The 12,096-nt window shown below is 36.1% G+C and overlaps 1 long non-coding RNA gene across 1 annotated transcript; it reads right to left on the bottom strand.

Annotated features, from left to right (window-relative positions):
- Positions 1 to 346: 346 nt before the first annotated feature.
- On the bottom strand, positions 347 to 7,313 carry LOC137652093 (uncharacterized). Its single transcript, XR_011046182.1, has 2 exons — positions 7,176 to 7,313; positions 347 to 1,192 (listed from the first exon to the last, which is right to left on the bottom strand). It is a non-coding gene; the product is annotated as an uncharacterized lncRNA (long non-coding RNA).
- Between the last annotated feature and the right edge of the window lie 4,783 nt (positions 7,314 to 12,096).

The raw sequence follows: 12,096 nt of genomic DNA, 5'->3' as shown, positions 1-12,096 counted from the left end.
AAAATATCAATACACCAAGAAAGAAGACTATAGAAACTAACTAAAGGCTCTTTCAAGAACTATAAATGGCAGAAATTTTACAAGGAACTTTAATTCTAACAACAGTCTAGCTAGCCACAAACTAGTGGAATGTTTAATTTTACTTCCCAAATTTTTTCAGTACAATATATTGGACGTTCTCCCCTAGTAAGAGACTTTCCAACCTTTCATCAAGAAATTATAGTTTTATAAATAGCTATTTTTTTTTCTTTATTATTTGAAGTAACTTCTCAAGTTGATTGAGAGCAAAGCTCATCTTTAAATCATTATTAGATTAGAGGTTTTCTGGGATCCTGATAACTTCTGAAAAGGTTCAACATCTTTATTAGAACCTTTCAAAGTTGGTGGCTATGTATCAAGGTTTGTATCGAACAATTTTTTTTTTTTGTATCATTCTAGTTACAGGATGATAGGTTAATATGTAGAGGAAAGCTTTCTTCATTTTAAAAAGCCATACCTTTGCACATACACCTAAATTTATATGTAATCATCCCTAGTTTAACAAGTCTAGTAGTACAGAAACCTAGTCTTTACCTTTTTTATTAGTTTAAAACATAAATAAAGAAATGCTTTATTTGATTCAACATTAGTAAATCTGATCAAGGTTACTAAACTTAAACTTGGGCCAAAAGTTCATTAAAGTAAAAAAGGTTAAACTACTTAATATTTTATTTGCTTCAAACAAGGTGACTAATCTAGTCAAATATTCAAATATAAAAAGGTTTAAACAGATTTTATTTGCTGCAAACAAAATTCTTATCTGTGTGATTAACTCTTCCAGCCATAAAGCTGCACCACTTTAGCCACGTCACCCGATGTATTGCCTCTCATTTCATCAAAACTGTAGTTTGGCTATTTACAATGCTGCAGCTATTCCCCTCAATGCTCCAGACAAACTTCCGTGCTCTGGTTACGGGTAGGCGTTTAGAAGAGTAGGCGATGTCTTTACCAAATTATGGCATCCCTTCCAGTGGATAAAACTAGTTCATTGGCACTAACATCAGATGCACCGCAGGTGGCAAGTCCAAAAACTAAGTTACTAGATTAACCCAGCGAACTGCCTTGAAGCCCCGTGCTGCCGAATCTTGGGGCACAGCCAAAATGCAGAGACTAGAACCGCTGACCTTGCATCATTGGAGTTTTAGCATTCAGCCTGTTAAAAGATAGTGAAAGTACTTAGGATACTATTTAGTAATAAACCTTGCTTAAAAGCTTCTACCCACTGAAATCTATACTTTAAACAGTACCTTCGAGTTTCAGACTGTTTTGCGTATATATATTAAGAGAAAGTAACCCACCCAGGGCTCACCCACACCCAGGGCTCACCCACACCCAGGGCTCTCAAAAAACTTAATAACTAAGCAAGATTAAGCTAAACACCCAAGGCTCAAAATCTTTAATAAGAAGACAAGATTAAGCAAAATTATTCATTTGAGGCAATGTTCAAAAGCAATACCATAAAAGCTGAACCGTTACGAAGATTACAATTAGATTACCTCCATCAAAACCAATTTAGACATAATTAAAACTAACTTTGCCACCAAGACTTATCCTTTACTCTGCTTGGTTATCAATATTCTAAATTCAATACGATTAATAACCAGCAGGATCTCAAAAGACGCAATATTCCCCCCCCCCAAAAGTAAAGCTGCAACATCCGTAACGGATAATAAGTATTGGGAATATTTAAGTGCATATATTTGAAAAAACTTATTAAAATATATCAGGAAATTAAAATATATCAGGAAATGAAACATCGGATCAAAATTAGTTTTTTCACAGGCCTTCCTGTATCATCTCCAAAAGTCAAATTGTATAACATTGTAGAACAGTTTTATAAGCACTTTTATAAGCATTTCTTTCGAAAACACAAATTTACCGGACCGAACTTAATTCTCCAGGTAGTTTTTAGATAAAAGTATACTCTAGTAAGTTAGAAAAAAATTTGCAGAAATAATTAAAATTTTTAGTCAAAATACAATAAAAAAAGATTTAAAAGTCAAACAATCAGTAGTTTTAAAATTTGACTTTAAAAAAAATTAATCAAAATGTTTATATTTGTAGTCTCTGAACAGCAACATTAGTATTAAGAGAAATTGCATGCACCAACACTGAATATATTCAACATTAAAGACAGTTTGTAATTATGGTAAGTCACCCATCCCTGACTAAACTTTGTATTAAATATGGCAAACCTTTGAATAATCTATCCCAATACCCGGCACTGTTACGTACTTATCTAGTCCCCAGTAAAAAAAATTGCAGCTATACAGTGGCCACAGTGAAACCCAAAATGAGGAAATATGGTTGCAATTTAAACGAAGCTTTGGCAAAACAAAATTCCTAATCTGAAATTTCCCAAGTTACGATGTAAGTGATTAAGTGATAATGATAAGTAGTAATGATCAGAGATACAGATTATCTGAAATTAATACAAAAGTTGAGCCCTGTAATAAAAAAAAAAATAATAAACTTTTCGCGGTGTCTATGGTAGACCTTTAAAGTCAACCTTCGCCTTCGTGGAAAAGGTGGACTTTTCCAAATTGCAAGTAATGACAAAATTTACTTTACTTAAGCTAACAATCTTCCATATATTTCAGGCAAATCTTGATTTCCATACATTTCGGGCAAATCTTACCAAAGAGGATTAAAGAGACATATGCTAGCTAACCTTTAAACCTAACTATAAACCTTTAAATTACAGAGGCTTACAGATTCATGCTTAGATGCTTGCAAATCATTAGAACTGAAGATATTTAAATGGTTGCCAAACTTAAAACTTCTGATATCCTCGCTTGAATTTTACTTTACCTAACCTTTAAACCTAAGAGACTCATACTTTAAAAATGCTGGCCAACCTTTAAATCAAGAGACATTTACTAGATACTAAAATACTAGCCAACCTTTAAACAAGATATCCACACTCTGATACTAGCCAACCTTTAAACAAGATATCCACACTCTGATACTAGCCAACCTTCAAACAAGATATCCACGCTCAAACACTAGCCAACCTTCAAACAAGATATCCACGCTCAAACACTAGCCAACCTTCAAACAAGATATCCACGCTCAAACACTAGCCAACCTTCAAACAAGATATCCACGCTCAAACACTAGCCAACCTTCAAAAAAGATATCCACACTCTGATACTAACCAACCTTCAAAAAAGATATCCACACTCTGATACTAACCAACCTTCAAAAAAGATATCCACACTCTGATACTAACCAACCTTCAAAAAAGATATCCACACTCTGATACTAACCAACCTTCAAACAAAATATCCCCACACTGATACTAGCCAACCTTCAAACAAAATATCCACACTGATACTAGCCAACCTTCAAACAAAATATCCACACTCTGATACTAGCCAACCTTCAAACAAAATATCCACACTCTGATACTAGCCAACCTTCAAACAAAATATCCACACTCTGATACTAGCCAACCTTCAAACAAAATATCCACACTCTGATACTAGCCAACCTTCAAACAAAATATCCACACTCTGATACTAGCCAACCTTCAAACAAAATATCCACACTCTGATACTAGCCAACCTTCAAACAAAATATCCACACTCTGATACTAGCCAACCTTCAAACAAAATATCCACACTCTGATACTAGCCAACCTTCAAACAAAATATCCACACTCTGATACTAGCCAACCTTCAAACAAAATATCCACACTCTGATACTAGCCAACCTTCAAACAAAATATCCACACTCTGATACTAGCCAACCTTCAAACAAAATATCCACACTCTGATACTAGCCAACCTTCAAACAAAATATCCACACTCTGATACTAGCCAACCTTCAAACAAAACATCCCCACACTGATACTAGCCAACCTTCAAACAAAACATCCACACTGATACTAGCCAACCTTCAAACAAGATATCCACACTCTGATACTAGCCAACCTTCAAACAAGATATCCAGACTCTGATACTAGCCAACCTTCAAACAAGATATCCAGACTCTGATACTAGCCAACCTTCAAACAAGATATCCAGACTCTGATACTAGCCAACCTTCAAACAAGATATCCACACAATGATACTAGCCAACCTTCAAACAAGATATCCACACAATGATACTAGCCAACCTTCAAACAAGATATCCACACTGATACTAGCCAACCTTCAAAAAAGATATCCACGCCCAAACACTAGCCAACCTTCAAACAAGATATCCACGCCCAAACACTAACCGATTCAAACAAGATATCCACGCCCAAACACTAGCCAACCTTCAAACAAGATATCCACGCCCAAACACTAGCCAACCTTCAAACAAGATATCCACGCCCAAACACTAGCCAACCTTCAAACAAGATATCCACGCCCAAACACTAACCGATTCAAACAAGATATCCACGCCCAAACACTAGCCAACCTTCAAACAAGATATCCACGCCCAAACACTAGCCAACCTTCAAACAAGATGTCCACGCTCAAACACTAGCCAACCTTCAAACAAGATGTCCACGCTCAAACACTAGCCAACCTTCAAACAAGATGTCCACGCTCAAACACTAGCCAACCTTCAAACAAGATGTCCACGCTCAAACACTAGCCAACCTTCAAACAAGATGTCCACGCTCAAACACTAGCCAACCTTCAAACAAGATGTCCACGCTCAAACACTAGCCAACCTTCAAACAAGATGTCCACGCTCAATCACTAGCCAACCTTCAAACAAGATGTCCACGCTCAATCACTAGCCAACCTTCAAACAAGATGTCCACGCTCAATCACTAGCCAACCTTCAAACAAGATGTCCACGCTCAAACACTAGCCAACCTCCAAACAAGATGTCCACGCTCAAACACTAGCCAACCTCCAAACAAGATGTCCACGCTCAAACACTAGCCAACCTCCAAACAAGATGTCCACGCTCAAACACTAGCCAACCTCCAAACAAGATATCCACGCTCAAACACTAGCCAACCTCCAAACAAGATATCCACGCTCAAACACTAGCCAACCTCCAAACAAGATATCCACGCTCAAACACTAGCCAACCTCCAAACAAGATATCCACGCTCAAACACTAGCCAACCTCCAAACAAGATATCCACGCTCAAACACTAGCCAACCTCCAAACAAGATATCCACGCTCAAACACTAGCCAACCTCCAAACAAGATAACCACCCTCACACTAGCCAACCTCCAAACAAGATATCCACGGTTAAACACTAGCCAACCTCCAAACAAGATATCCACGCTCAAACACTAGCCAACCTCCAAACAAGATATCCACGCTCAAACACTAGCCAACCTCCAAACAAGATATCCACGCTCAAACACTAGCCAACCTTCAAACAAGATATCCAAGCCCCAATACTAGCCAACCTTCAAACAAGATATCCACGCTCCAATACTAGCCAACCTTCAAACAAGATATCCACGCTCAAACACTAGCCAACCTTCAAACAAGATATCCACGCTCAAACACTAGCCAACCTTCAAACAAGATATCCACGCTCAAACACTAGCCAACCTTCAAACAAGATATCCACGCTCAAACACTAGCCAACCTTCAAACAAGATATCCACGCTCAAACACTAGCCAACCTTCAAACAAGATGTCCACACTCAAATACTAGCCAACCTTCAAACAAGATATCCACGCTCAAACACTAGCCAACCTTCAAACAAGATATCCACGCTCAAACACTAGCCAACCTTCAAACAAGATATCCACGCTCAAACACTAGCCAACCTTCAAACAAGATATCCACACTCAAACACTAGCCAACCTTCAAACAAGATATCCACACTCAAACACTAGCCAACCTTCAAACAAGATATCCACACAAATACTAGCTAACCTTTAAACTTGCACTAAACCGTTAAAACAGGAACTCATTAAATTTGTAAAGCTTGCTTGTTATACCTTTGAATTGTTCAAAGGTTAATTATTAAGAAAACAAATCCCCTAGAGAAGCTTATAATTTAAAACTTTATAGAATTTGGGCATAACTAAAATACCAATTATAAGTCTAAGTCTGCAAGAAAACACTTGTTTTAAGAGTTTTGAGTGTATAAAATAATATTTCACAAATTTGTGCCCAACCTATTGACAAATGAACACAAACAAAGCTAAAATTTCATACGTACATGACCAACTGTATTGTACCAAACATTGATATCTACATTCTCCAGTTACCAGTTACTTTAATTACTTTAGTTCAAAATAAACAATACTACCAACTCACGTGACTTGAAATTATGATTAATACAAAATTTACTAGTTTAATATAAGTAGTGAAGTGACTTAGTTTATGTTCTTAGTTTTTCTAGTATCACTTTTTAGATGGATCATAATAAAGTTGAAGGAAAATAACAAAAGACAAAACAAAATACGTAATAAACGTGGAAGGTAGCATAAAGATTTAAATCAATCAACAAACAAACATTTGCCAAATAATCGGAAAATATATATTACCAGGCTACATAACTTAAGAGCTGGGTACAACCAATTATAAAGTTAACTATTAATTAAAATAAAACCAAAATTTAGATGTAAAGTTTAAAGTGTTATTTTAGGACACCATCAGCAAATAGAGAATTAGCAATAAAGGTCTACATTGCTTTCAGTAATATCAAAATTGTTTACATAAACTACACGCTTATAACTAACAACTATATTAACGTAAAAATTAAACTTGCAAGAATACTATCAGTATAGATAGATACCGCACTGTGGTCAAAGCTTGAAGAAATATTAGGACAGTAACTAACCCAATTAACGTAGTGAAATCGAAGTGAACACCACTAAACTACCGTAAAGTTTTAAAGGCGCGAACAATTATAAGGCCAAAAAACAAGCAAACGTCAAATGACAAACATAACCAGTAAGTTAACGATGCAATAACTTGGCATGAACAATCTAGAAATAGCCAGAACCACAACTTTCTTTAAATACTATAATAATATCACGAAAATAAATGAAATATGAATGGAAAAAAATGCGCAAGAACAAACTAGAAATAGCCAGAACAATAACTTTCTTGAAACTCTTAACAAATTCGCCACAAAGATTAACAGATAGAAGAAAAATTATGACAAACGCTGAAAAACTCCAAAAGAAAAAACGAATTATTACGAACACTTACCAGTATCCCACAAACCAGAAATTGAATACCTCACGATGATCTTCGACAAATCTTCAAATACGGAGTAAATTCTAGAAAATAACAAAAACACCGACGAAACCTAACATTATTCAAACTGTAAAATACTAACACTGGTTGATCCGGCCACTAAACTCCCAATGCTAAGAATGAAACTCAGTCGGCCGTAGAGCAAAACTCCAACTGTGCACTTGACTGTCAAGGACTCCGGAATGCAAGCGGAGGAAGGGAGACCCCCAAGGATTCTTTAGCCACGGGATACTGCATTGAATATCACCCACAATTCTGTCAACCTTAGGTGATTTTACTTTATAATCTTTTTTTTCTTTTTGGTTATACTTCTTGGAGAGTTTTCGTCCACACTCAATTACTGAGTTTGATTTTATTATGTATTTTTATAGAGATTACATTCCGCACTTATTGTTCTTTAATATGTACTTCTAACCATTATTTTGTGTTAATTCTACTTTGTTTTTTAACATTTATTTTTCGATTCATTCTTATTAACTCCGTTTTCTTTTATATCAGTTTTGATTGAATCTGGATAAACAATGTTAAACCAACTTTTCCAAGGAATTTTTCTTTCTGGTCTATTTTTTATTTCCTTCTACTGTTTTTGTTTTTGTTTTGTTTATCGTGCAATTTCTGCTATGCTTGTCCAGTTTCCCATTTTCTGGTCTATTTTTAATTTCCTTCTGCCTTTTTCTGTTTATTGCGCAATTTATGTGATGATAGTCCAAGTATTCAGAAGGATATAGATAGACTGGAGGCCGTACAGCTTAGGGCCACCAAACTAGTTCTAACACTAAGGCGATTTGGATATAGACAGAGGATGGAACGTTTGAAATTAATTGATCTACAAACTCGACGACTAAGGGGACAGTTAATAGAGGCCTTCAAAGTTCTTAAAGGAATAACAAATGTAGATTACAGCAATCTAATCACGCTTAACACAAATCAGTCCAGAGGTAACAGATACAATATGGAATTGAAAAGATACAACACCACTCAATGTGACAATTTCTTTACATACAAAATAGCAAATACTTGGAATAGACTTCCAGCGGATGTAGTAAACAGTAACACGGTAAACGAGTTCAAGAATAAGTTACCAAAGATCATAAGAACTCTCTAAATGCTTAAACTAAATCGCTCTACCAAAGAGGAAATGGAATCTCCACGGATGGACTAAAAAGTCTTTGAGACATCCAATATCTTTGTAACTCCTTTTAACTCTCTCTCTCTCTCTCTCTCTCTCTCTCTCTCTCTCTCAAGAATGAGTTTGACAAGATCATAAGAATTCTCTATATGCTTAAACTAAATCGATCTACCAAAGAGCAAGTGGAGTCTCCACGGATGGACTAAAAATTCTTTGAGACATTCAATATCTTTGCAACTCCTTGTAACTCTCTCTCTCTCTCTCTCTCTCTCTCTCTCTCTCTCTCTCTCTCTCTCTCTCTCTCTCTCTCAAGAATAAGCTTGATAAGATCGTGAAAACTCTCTAAATGCTTAGAGTAAATCGATCTACCAAAGAGCAAGTGGAGTCTCCGCGGATGGACTAAAAATTCTTTGAGACATCCAATATCCTTGCAACTCCTTGTAACTCTCTCTCTCTCTCTCTCTCTCTCTCTCTCTCTCTCTCTCTCTCTCTCTCTCTCTCTCTCTCTCAAGAATAAGTTTGACAAGATCATGAAAACTCTCTAAATGTAAATCGATCTACCAAAGAGCAAGTGGAATCTCCACGGATGGACTAAAAAGTCTTTGAGACATCGAAAATCCTTGTAACTCCTTGTAACTCTATGTCAATCATGTTACTCTGATACATGTAGTACTCCAGAGACGAGGATATATCAGCCAGGTCTTCCATACTGTAATTGATGTAGTAGATAATTCCCTAAAGGAAAGAACTATAACCTAACTTTAGAATATTATCATTACCGTCGTAGGAAAGAGCATTAGCTCAAGATAAGAATGATAAGATTTAAATATATTGAACATAGAATGATAAATGCATTTAATGTAAATAAAATAGGTTTTAAAACTTCTATTAAAAAAGTATTCACGACTAGATATATTTTTTATTTTAAAACATATTTAGATAAATAGTAAACATTGCAATTGTGAATACAGTATAAGTAAAATGAAATAACATTCAAGGAAATATACGATGATGTATTATAAATTGTAAGATTGGAAATGTGCATTTCATAATAAAAGAAAAAATCAAATGAAAAGATTCCCAAGGTGGCAGAACGCCTCCTGGAGGGTTGTATTCCTTCGGTGAAGGATCCAAAGACAGGTGAATAAGTTGCTATCCTATGCCATGTGGGTACAGTGGGTTTTGGTGAATGTCCAGTGTTGCCAAGATATGGGGATTTATCCCTAGATTTGGGAATTTTTGGTGTCCAATGAGGATATGGGGATATTCTGTACAAATTTGGGTATTTTGGCCTAGAAAATGAGAAAATCCTGTAAATATCGTAAAAAAAGGAATAAACTATGTAAATGTCATAGTATACTGTAGAATATTCATACACAGCTAGTTTACGTAACAGGATTTGCGCGAGAACAAGTGTAATTTCTATAAAGTAAAATCTACAGGATCAGAAGGAAATATATTTCTGGAAATGTGGATTTTTGTGTTGTTTTGGGGATTTTTTATCATGAGTTTTGGGGATTTTTAGACTAACTAATCTGACAATTATGTGAATGTCTTTTCTTGTTTGGTGTTTGGTCAAATAGTTTTTATAGCTTGCGTGTGTGTTAAATAGCTTTTTTTATTTTAGGTTTTACTCAAAAAGCATTTTTATTTGGTTTCATTGAATTTTTTTTTTTTTTTTTTTTTTTTTTTTTTTTTTTTTTTTGCAAAAAGCCTTTATTAAGAGGATTGGTTGAATGATATTTTTAGCTTGGGTTTTTTTGATGAACAACGATCTTGTTTTGTTATAACTGAAGATTATTTACGAAAGGTCATCGGTTTTTTTTTTAATAAATACCCTTTTTTTTGTAGAAAATTATGCAATGTTCCGAGTCATTAGTATGCCACGACAGAGGTTAATTCTGAAGTAATACATATTAACAGAGAGAGAGAGAGAGAGAGAGAGAGAGAGAGAGAGAGAGAGAGAGAGAGAGAGAGAGAGTTTTCACATTATTTTTCACAAGCGACAAAAGTTGAACATACTCCACCCCGTATGTACTAATGATGAAATATTCATTAGATTGTGGTACGCAAAAGGATGAGAACTATAGGTAAATGTGGAGTCGCACAATAACTTACTGGTGAGATGGAATGGGTTAAAGGCCATAAAAACCAAGATTGATTGATTGATTGATTTAAAGTTTTCTGGCATCCTGACATCTAAGGTCATTGGCGCCGAGTAAAAGCCGAGACACATTTCGTTTGTCTATGAGAGAAATATGTCGAAGACTGATACAGATTGGGAAGAAAAGGAGAGAGAGAGAGAGAGAGAGAGAGAGAGAGAGAGAGAGAGAGAGAGAGAGATTCGGGAAAAAAGAAAAGAGAGAGAGAGAGAGAGAGAGAGAGAGAGATTCGGGAAAAAAGAAACGAGAGAGAGAGAGAGAGAGAGAGAGAGAGAGAGAGAGAGAGAGAGAGAGAGAGAGAGAGAAAAAAGGTAGCGAGAGAGAAGGAGCTAGGAAAGGAGCAGGGGAAGAGCAGGTGGGACAGAGATCAGGGAGAAAAGGAGAAGGATAGCTAGAATGCAATGTTAAAGGCAGACCAGCTCTCGTAAGTTCGTAACTAACAGTAAACACAAAAATGTAATTGAGGTCTATGAAGCTTACTTGGATGAAGGGATAAATTACAGTACTCAAAGATAAGTAAAAAGACTCTATCTATTTACCAAGGCACTTCCCCCAAATAGGGGGGTACCCAACACATAAAAAGGAACAAACTGGGACTTTTCTTCTCGTAGCTCCTCCCAGCCTGACGAAAGGTTCAGCCGATTTTAGCTGGTACTGCTAGGGTGACACAGACATAGACTAATTACAAGAGTGTGAAAAGAAAGTCAAGTAAGTTAACAAAGGATATCACACAACAGGCACAGTGTTGCCAGGTTATCTAAATGAGAAAAAGGCCAACTTTTAATCAACAGAAGCTTTAAAAAGGCTAACCCATTAGTAGAAAAAGGCCAAATATATAATATTTAAGGCCCGGCTTTTTTATATTACTAAAGGCCAACCATTTAAAAAGAAGCCAAATTTGAGGTTTTTTGGCCCGAAAAAAGGCCAAACTGGTTAAATGTTGCCAGATAAAATATGATTGAGTTGAACTTGAGGTGTGTAAGAATACTTGTGGCCAATAGTACATAGACAGATATAAATAGATATTTAGATAGAGTTCAGTCCTAAATGATGGTACTAATAAGTTTCATGAAGAAAAAAAAGTCCAAAGTTTGAACACACTGAAAAAAGCACTCATTTTCAAGACCTCTGTCCGATGTTGCTCTTTTTTGTAATTTCTTTTCAATTCGGTTCCATTTCACCTCGAAGTATATAAGCACCACGAATAGTTATATTCCCTTGTAAGGTGTCGTTTATATTACAATTTTTTACTTAGATTATCAGTCTGAAATCCTTACCAGTGCTACTATACAAGAAAATAGTATAATTGATTTTCCAAAAATGGGTAGCGGTAGCCTAAAGTCACCCTGACACTTGCACGAATTTGTGGCACGCATTGTCATGACTCGAGTCGTGCCAATGCGTGAACTCGACGTGAACCAGCGTGAAGTGTTCGTAAACCCGTTGTGACATCGTGGCGTGTCGTGACGAGAATTTTGAAATGTTCAAAATTTTGGTCACGACAAAATTACGTGACCAGGTCGTGAACTCGTCGGGACGATGCGGGAGGATGCGTGCCAGTGCATGGCAATGCGTGCCATGC

This window comes from Palaemon carinicauda, chromosome 13, assembly GCF_036898095.1.
Source record: "Palaemon carinicauda isolate YSFRI2023 chromosome 13, ASM3689809v2, whole genome shotgun sequence".
NCBI lineage: Eukaryota > Metazoa > Arthropoda > Malacostraca > Decapoda > Palaemonidae > Palaemon > Palaemon carinicauda.
The sequence above is the reverse complement of the archived record's forward strand: the minus strand, read 5'-3'. Positions and strand labels throughout refer to the sequence as shown.